The following is a 9499-nucleotide window of genomic DNA, read 5'->3' as shown; positions in this document are numbered from 1 at the left end:
AGGAGGAAAGGGATTTGGGTGCTGAATCCCAGAATCAGGCGGCCATGGAAGAGCCTGACATCCATCTGACATGGACTGAGAAGAACAATGCAAAGACTAGAACAAGTGAGATGTTTTACAGCTCCAGAAAGCTAAGCAAACCACCTCACAGACTGAGAACATAAGGTACGGTGTCTCACAGCCCATATGTTGTCCTTTCCCTTGGGAGGAGGGAGATATAAATAGCTCTTCAGTGGTTTGTACTAAACCATGGTCTTCCTGGTGTAATACCTTGGCACAGACTTAAGTTGTTTGGAGTCAGACTTAGCAGCCTGACCGGCTCAGAAACCCTTCTCCTTCTCTGATAAGCTCCTTCCACTGTTATCTGCTGGTCGTTTTAGCACAGGCTTGTCACAGCTATAGCTGCTACTCCAACAGGACAAGAGCTGTTGCAGAACAGGAGCAAACTGCCATGATGCTAGTGATGAAAAGGTTGGCACTTTGAAGAAGTAGGGTGCAGCCAATTCCATTTCTGCTTCTCTGTCACACAAATGCAGCACTTAAACATGCAAAAAACCAAAACCAAAGCAAAAAGAAAGAAATAGCATCATTGTCATCTTCTGCTTCAGCAAAGTCAGTTCCCACCAGCTGGGTGGTTGGTGGTGGGCAATGGTTTTCATTTCCATCACTTGTCTTTCTCAGTTTTATTTTACTCCCTCTTCATTATTTTTTTTTCTTCTTTTCCTTACTTTTTTTAAAAAATTATTATCTCTTTTAAATTATTGAACTGTTTTTATCTCAACCCATGAGTTTCTTTCTCACTTTTACCCTTCCAATCCTCCCTCCATCCCATTGCAGGGGGAGTGAGGGAGTGAGCGAGATTTTACTCCCTCTTCATTATTTTTTTTTCTTCTTTTCCTTACTTTTTTTAAAAAATTATTATCTCTTTTAAATTATTGAACTGTTTTTATCTCAACCCATGAGTTTCTTTCTCACTTTCACCCTTCCAATCCTCCCTCCATCCCACTGCGGGGGGAGTGAGGGAGTGAGCGACCAGCTTAGTTGGTGGTTAGTCACTGGCCAGGGTTAAACCACCACACAGACCAGGCTTTTTTCATTATCATTTCATTATCATTTCATTTGTCATAAACCAAGGATATTTTTTTATATCCAAGGATCTTCTTCATTATTTTTTTTTCTTCTTTTCCTTACTTTAAAAAAAATTATTATCTCTTTTAAATTATTGAACTGTTTTTATCTCAACCCATGAGTTTCTTTCTCACTTTTACCCTTCCAATCCTCCCTCCATCCCATTGCAGGGGGAGTGAGGGAGTGAGCGAGCAGCTTAGTTGGTGGTTAGTCACTGGCCAGGGTTAAACCACCACACAGGGACAATGGTTTTCATTATCATTTCATTATCATTTCATTTGTCATAAACCAAGGATATTTTTTTATATCCAAGGATCTGGATGGTCTAGATCCTACATACTGAAGTATTCACTTAAGTGTGCAGTAGCCATCAGTACGTAAAAGCGCTGGATGGTCTAGATCCTACATACTGAAGTAATCACTTAAGCATGCAGTAGCCATCAGTACGTAAAAGCTGTTGATTTCCAAGGTAAAACTGGCATCAGCAAGCAAGGGGAGCCTAAGAAAGAAACAGCCCTCACACTGTGTTCTCACCAAATCTTCACAGAATCACAGAATGATTTGGGGTTGGAAGAGACCTCTGGAGATCATCTAGTCCAACCCCCCTGCCAGAGCAGGTCCACCCAAAGCAGGTCCCACAGGAACGTGTCCAGGGAGGGTTTGAATGTCTCCAGAGAAGGAGACTCCACCACCTCTCTCTCTGGGCAGCCTCTTCCTGTGCCACCCTCACAGGAAAGAAGTTCCTCCTCATGTTCAGATGGAACTTCCTAAGTTCCAGTTTGTGCCCATCACCTCTTGTCCTGTCACTGGGCACCACTGAAAAAGGACTGGTCCCATCCTCCTGACACCCACCCTTGAAGTATTTATAGGTGTTGATCAGATCCCCCCTCAGCCTTTTCTTCTCCAGACTAAAAAGACCCAAGTCCCTCATCCTTTCCTCATCAGAGAGATGTTCTAGTCCCAGATCTTTACCAGTTTTCTTTAGCCTTGCTGACTGGCTTACCAGAAATCACTACGTTGGCCAAACTAAGAAAGAAAGAACCAGGTGTTTCACATCCCTCCAGATCTTTACCAGTTTTCTTTAGCCTTGCTCTCTGGCTTATCAGGAATCACTATGTTGGCCAAACTAAGAAAGAAAGGACCAGGTAACATCCCTCTTCTGTCCAGAGAACAAGGGTGGCAAAGAAGGCAACAGCCACTCAGCCCCACGGTTGCTCTGAGCCAGCAGGTGAGGCTATTGCCGTTCTACCAAAAATCCATTAGAGCTGTTGGCCTACTAGGTCAATCAGCATTATCTATTTACTTATCTGTCATTAAGGTGGGAATTACATAGGAATTATAACAGGAATATTCATGCATGCATTTTTTTTTTTTCCTTCTTTGTTTCCCGCTCTGCTTCCTATAGGATCGACACCGTCTTAACAAGGATGACGTTGGGGCTTTGATAGATTGCTCCACGAGGAGCAGTAGTCTTAATGCCATGAAGATTTGCCAGAATAATAACCAGCGACCTTAGCAAGTAAAACCCAAGTCTCGGAATCCGAATGTGTTCATCAGTATGCTCCCTGGCACTAATGGTAACAAGTGAGTTATATACCTATGTATATAGAGCTCCATTTGAGAACTGTCGTGGGACAAGTTAAGTTCACATCAGCTACTGCTTAAAGCAAAAGTGGCCAATATATTACCAAGATGTAACAAAGACAAGCGCTGCACGTGATGTATGCGCACACCTCTAAAGCATCCTTGCTATAGATGCTCCTCTCTTCCAGGCGTTTGACCTCCAGGGTGACAACAATCCACAGCACCTTAAATCCCACTTAGGTTCTCTAAGTGCAGGTGGCAGCTCAAACCTCCACAGAAACTGCTGAGATGAAGATGGAGCACTGGATGCTATGGCCAGCTGGCTCCAGAGGCAGTTTTCACACAAAGGAGGAGGTCAAGTGCAATTTTTTTCTGCCCTTCAAAGCTAAGTAGGTTTCTCTCTGAGGGTTCCAGCCTCTATGGCTGTCACCCTAAAATTGACAGCGTTTTACCCGTGCCTGTGTAAAGCATGAAATCTTGTAGGTATCAGCTAAGCAGCTTCCTGAGTGGAAGCTACACAGAGATGTGCGAGCAGACAGCATGAAATTCAACAGTGAGCTGACCAAAGAGACAATCACCGATTCCTTCTTATGCCTGAGGGTTCTGATCCTCCAGTCCTGCTCAGTTTTTCTGTGGTAACTAAAAGATCATCACCCCACTGTCTGCAATGCAGTACCATTTGAAGTAAGTTATCATTTTGCATGGATATGACAGAATAATTAGCATGTTTTCTTCTTAGCTTCCCGGAGCTAGAGCTTGGTATGAAACAGGAATCTCCAGCACGAGATAAAGCAGTAGCTTATGGACTGATGTACTACCTTCAGCCACCACCATGTGCATCTAAGGGAGAGAAGAGCTGTACCAGACATTTCTCCACAGCCCACAGAGTGCCCTTGATACTCACTCACTCCCTTTGGTTCACTGACACCTCGAGAGAGGACAGAAGCACAATTACCATGTCTCACTGGAAGAGGACTCAAGACAGACACCATATTTGGATCTCCATAGCATTCTTGGTTTTTCAGTGTTTCAGAAACTTGCCTCTGTGGCTCCCTTTTCCTTCTGCAGGACTTCCACCCACAAGTCAGCCTAGATACTGCAGCTGAAGGATAACCAGCACTGTGTGGCAAAACCAGCTGGAAGAGCAGGTGGGTCCCATGTTTCTAGCACAAGGCCAGGAGAACTCTGGCTTCACTTTGGCCCTGTCCCCCAAAGTCAGGGACAGCTGGAGAGAGGGCCCATAGCTGAGACACGGGAGAATGGCTGGAGAGCAGCCCTGAGGAGAAAGACTTGGGAGTGCTCGTGGATAAGAAGGTCGACAGGAGCCAGCAATGTGTGCTGGCAGCCCAGAGACCCAACCACATCCTGGGCTGCATCAAAAGCAGCGTGGCCAGCAGGGCAAGGGAGGTGGTTCTGCCCCTCTGCTCTGCTCTGGTGAGACCCCACCTGGAGTGCTGTGTCCAGCTCTGGGGCCCCCAACATAAGAAGGACACGGACCTGTTGGAATGGGTCCAAAGGAGGGGCACAAAGATGCTCCGAGGGCTGGAGCCCCTCTGCTGTGAGGACAGGCTGAGAGAGCTGGGGTTGTTTCAGCCTGGAGAAGAGAAGGCTCTGGGGAGACCTTAGAGCCCCTTCCAGTCCCTCAAGGGGGCTACAGGAGAGATGGGGAGGGACTCTTGATCAGGGAGTAGAGCCATAGGATGAGGGATAAGGGCTTCAAACTGAAAGAGGGGAGATTTATATTAGATCTGAGGAAGAAATTATTTGCTGTGAGGGTGGTGAGATTCTGGAACAGGTTGCCCAGAGAAGCTGTGGCTGCCCCATCCCTGGAGGGGTTCAAGGCCAGGCTGGATGGGGCTTGGAGCAACCTGGTCTGGTGGGAGGTGTCCCTGCCCATGGCAGGGGGGTTAGAACTGGATGATCTTTAAGGTCCCTTCCAACCCAAACCATTCTATGATTCTATGATTTCAGCATCTGAGAGGAGTGCAGCTACTGGCTCTGCATTCCATGCTGGGGATTCATCTTCCCATGGGCATAACACAAAGTATTCATCATTATTTTACCTGGGTGGATTTCAGAAGGCAGTGAAAAGCCTGAGAAGGTCACCATTTGCAGATGTGGAAACAGTTTCTATAATTTAGAATATATTTTGGCCATTTCTCATTAGTGTCTATTGATAATCTCCTTCGGACATCAAATGAACTAGATAAAGACAGACTGTGTAGACAAGGAGCATCGTTTGCACTAACATTCACATTGTGCTCACTCCTAAGCTTCAGAGAAGTTTACCTATTTATTTGAACAGGGTAGGAGAGGCTCTCTTTGCTGACCTACACTGTATGAAATAAAATATAGTTGCTAAAGTGGGACGGCTGACTTTGCTATAAAGGTCCAAGCTTCTCTTCTCCCTTGTTTGATAAATGAGTGTCATCAGAATTACTGTGCTCTCCTGAAGCAATTAGTCATTATTGGATGATCAAAAGTATTTATCAAAACTTCAGGTGCGGTGCGATTGATCTTCATTTGGGTTGGAAGGGTTTCCTTGCTGGATTTTGGAGAAGGAATCCATCAGTGGCACAGCCATCAAACAGAAGGCAGAAGGTCTATCCTTGTCAGGCAGATATATGACTATCCAGGAATTCAAAAAGGAGCCAAGAACTGCAGCTCGGTAGCAGAGGTGGCTACTGTCACCTGGCAAAGCTGGTGGGGTTTTGAGTAGGAGATGGAAAGAGCAGTTAACCACCCTACCTGCCTCAAGAGCACCATAGCTCACCTTCAAACGTGCACAGAGGAATTTTAATTAAAGGATTTACACAGCTGCAGAATCCTGAAACCCTCTGAGTAGTGTGCAATGGACTGAGACCTCCCTGGGAACGGCTCTTCAGTGTTTGCAACACTAAGAACCTACAGAGGAGCTATTCCCACACGATGTGTTTGATCCACTTTATTCAGAAATCTTCACTTCAAGATGCACAACCTGGATCAAAGAAAACTAAAACGTCATTGTAGCTGTTAAAGCATTGGGTTCTTGAGCAACAGATATGTTTGAGAAGATACCTCCATGGCAGGTCTTGATCTTGTAAAATGCTTTTAATGCTAGGAGAGGTTAGCAGGTCTCAGAATACTTATCTTCCAGCTTTTCTGGTGACCTAAATGGTTTGCAGCTGGCCATAGTGTAGAATCTCTCTTTGTATGAACCAGGGGAGGTTCAGGCTGGATATTAGGAAAAATTGTTTCACCAAAAGGGTTATCAGCCATTGGAATGGGCTGCCCAGGGAGGGGGTTGAGGCACCATCCCTGGAGGTGTTCAAAAGACAGGTTGATGTAGTGCTTGGAGGTATGGTTTAGTGATGGTGTTGCTTTTTGTTTGTTGTGTGGGTGTCTATTTTTGTCAGTTAGGTTGACGGGTGGACAAGATGATCTTTAAGGTCCCTTCCAACCTAGAAGATTCTGTGATTCTGTGATTTTGTATGCAAACCACTGCTTCCATACGTGAAAGAGGTCCATGTTTACTCAGGAGAAGCAGCCTTGCTCCTTGAGACACTAGTTTCCGTTTGCTCTTCAATAATTAAGACACAAATAAATTAAATCCCCAGCTGAGCTGGAAATACAGAACCACCAGTGGGAATTGCGTTCGCAGTCATCTTCCTCCCTGGGGCAAGTGTTGCAGCAACAGAGCATTAGACACCAACTTGTTTGGACCATTCAATGTGCAGGCAAATTTTTCTTCTCATCAGTCTCTTTTCTTTCTCCATTTTTTTCCCCCATACTCACTATTTATTTAAGCTAAAAATGGCCAATTTTTGACTGTTCTTACAAAAACAGGTATAAATTCAGACTAATCTACTGAATTACTCAATTTACTCTGGATTAACAGTGGTATAAATAACAGCAGAACTTGGCACAGTGTTTCCAAATTAATAAATCTAAATATTTAATTTTTTTTTAGCTAATGAAAGGGCTTGAGTGCGATCAAACAGCTTTTGCTTTTAATCTGTGAAAGGAAAATGTGTTTGCTTGACCTGTAAAGCAAGTTATGCCAAATTTGATCATGAAACAATATTTACGACTAATTTTTAATGCACTGAAAACAACTGAAGTGGGAAATGCTGATACACCAGTGGAATCAGGGCTGTGGAAATGGAACTAATGTAATAACTAAAACGAATGAGTGTCATGAAAGAATAAACCCGCGGAGGTTGGTAATTCTTTAAAAGGGTGGGATTTTGGGTTTAGCAGGGGGGGAGAGAGGGGGGGGGGCAATGAAAAAAATAAATGGCCAAGAATCAGCAGCTACAGCATGTGGCAGGAGCCTCTGCTGACATTTGCAGAGCTTTGGAGCATCTGAGGGCGAGAACATGGCAAAATAATGAACTCTGAAGCACAGGGAAAAAGAATTACACACGCAGGGACAGAAATGTGGTATTTCTATTGAAATGGGCATCACAGCTGATTGGAGAAATAGGCTCAGGACCTTTACTCAGTGATATATGGTCCTTTCCCATTCGCTATAGGTGGAAAAAGAAAAATCAGTTGAGGGCATGCATTTTTGAGGGACGGCACACGCGATGGAGCGCTGACTCTGCCCATCTCTGGAAATGGAAGTGATGGTGCCTCCGAGTGAAACTGGATAAACGCAGAGAGAAATTACTTCCACTCAGAGCAGTGTTCTGTTCTGTTTCTTAAGTATCCTTTTAATGTTGTTAATAGATCGTCTTAAAAATAAATTATTTAAGGAGGCTTATCTTTAAAAATGCTACGGGAATTATGACTAGAAAACATATGAATCATTGCTGTTCTGTAGCACAATTAATTTTCATTGCTATGTTTGTGACCTACTTACTCAGACCGCAAACACTAATCTCACTGGATAATTAAAAGAGTGTAAATATCATTTGTCCAGCCCCCGATGATTTGTTTTAGAAATCCAATGAGCTCTCCACAGTAAACTCGCAGATAAGAAATCCTCAGTTACATATAGACTTTAATTATCACATACAGCTAATGATTCTTAATGCTTACTTTCGTATTTTACGCTTAGAATAATACAAACTGTATTTAACACGCAATTAAATATTTTCACCTATAGATTTATTTGCCTAACTGTAGCATTCTGATGCAACAGGATGTGCGGAACAGACAGATATATTTGTCTTCTATTTAGTCTTGGATAAAATATTTGTAATATTTTGGCCGATATAAACGCAGTTTTCTTTAAAATTTACTACTGGCCTTCTAAATACAGGTGTGTATTTCAGGACTGGACTGAAGAAATGAGCTTCTCATCAAGGAAATGTTTAGCTAAATGCCATCTTGATTCAGTGAGACAATAAATTTCACAATTAGCAATCAAACACGCTAGTTGCCTGGATAATAAATTACATTGGGAGTCAACACAAATGGGACGTGGTAATACAAATAGCCTGAATGTCACAAGTTCAGCAAATTGATAAAAGACACAAAAGACAGGGAAAAAATCCATGCCAGTGAATGGTAATTTTATATAGTTAGAATGACAGAAATCCCAGCAATGGGATTTGCTTATCTTGTTGTCTTACAAGCTCGTAACTAGCTAAAGATAGTAAATTTGCTAATAATGATGAGGAATAGAAAGCGATATTTGATTTTAGGGGACTTTGTTGGAAGGAAACTGGGTGACACACTTGAATAGCATGAAACGCTGTCAAATCTACTGGTAAACTGTGAATAGTGTGATTGTCCTTACCCGGTGTGTCTATGTTAAATGGACAGACAAAAACATCTTCTGTCCTTAAAAATGCCTTTTATGAGTATTCCAAAACCAGACCTTGGGTCCTGCTGCGCATTGGTTGTTAAATTATTTTAACTGCAAAATTTTTCAATCTTTGTCACACGAAGGGCAACAAAGCTGGTGAGGGGTCTGGAGCACAAGTCTTATGAGGGAGCTGGGGTTATTCAGCCTGGAGAAGAGGAGGCTGAGGGGAGACCTTCTCACTCTCTACAACTCCCTGAAAGAAGGGTGTAGAGATGGGGGTCAGTCTCTTCTCTCAAGTCACAGGTGACAGGATGAGAGGAAATGGCCTCAAGTTGCACCAGGGGAGGTTCAGGCTGGATATTAGGAAAAATTTTTTCACTGAAAGGGTTATCAGCCATTGGAATGGGCTGCCCAGGGAGGTGGTTGAGGCACCATCCCTGGAGGTGTTCAAAAGATGGGTTGATGTAGTGCTGGGAGGTATGGTTTAGTGATGATGCTCCTTGTTTGTTGTGTGGGTGTCTATTTTTGTCAGTTAGGTTGACGGTTGGACAAGATGATCTTTAAGGTCCCTTCCAACCTAGAAGATTCTGTGATTCTGTATTATAAATAGTTCCAAAGATCAAAGCTCTGTGCTAGTAGGGCTAAAATTGGGGAGTTCAACTTTGTGCCCTCCTCCTTCCCCTCCTTTGAAGGCAACAGTGTGCTCCTGCTGTCTAAATGTCCATGTCCTGTACCAGTAGAGCGCTGGCACCAGCCAGTCAATGTTATAAAAAAGCCACTAACTCTTTATTTGGCTTTATCAGTGATGAAAGCTGCAGCAGTTATGTGAATTACTGGTTTCTTGCCTGACTGTCTTCATCTAACTTACAGGAGAGGGTTACGAAGAACGGGAATTTCATCTCTCCGTACAGGAAAAAAAATACGCTGGTTTTCTAACAAGAACAACCCTGCAAAGATATTGATGTTCTTCCATTAGGAAGAACTTTACAGGAGAGGGTTACGAAGAACGGGAATTTCATCTCTCCGTACAGGAAAAAAAATACGCTGGTTTTC

General features: G+C 43.4%; 1 long non-coding RNA gene across 1 annotated transcript; it reads left to right on the top strand.

The window, feature by feature from the left end:
* Positions 1 to 5: 5 nt before the first annotated feature.
* LOC106885142 lies at positions 6 to 9410 on the top strand. The gene is made up of 4 exons (XR_001411390.1): positions 6 to 165; positions 2534 to 2712; positions 3452 to 3860; positions 9317 to 9410. It is a non-coding gene; the product is annotated as an uncharacterized LOC106885142 (long non-coding RNA).
* The last annotated feature ends 89 nt before the right edge of the window (positions 9411 to 9499 follow it).

The sequence above is a fragment of the Calidris pugnax genome, unplaced genomic scaffold (assembly GCF_001431845.1).
Source record: "Calidris pugnax isolate Ruff unplaced genomic scaffold, ASM143184v1 scaffold49, whole genome shotgun sequence".
Lineage (NCBI taxonomy): Eukaryota > Metazoa > Chordata > Aves > Charadriiformes > Scolopacidae > Calidris > Calidris pugnax.
The sequence above is the reverse complement of the archived record's forward strand: the minus strand, read 5'-3'. Positions and strand labels throughout refer to the sequence as shown.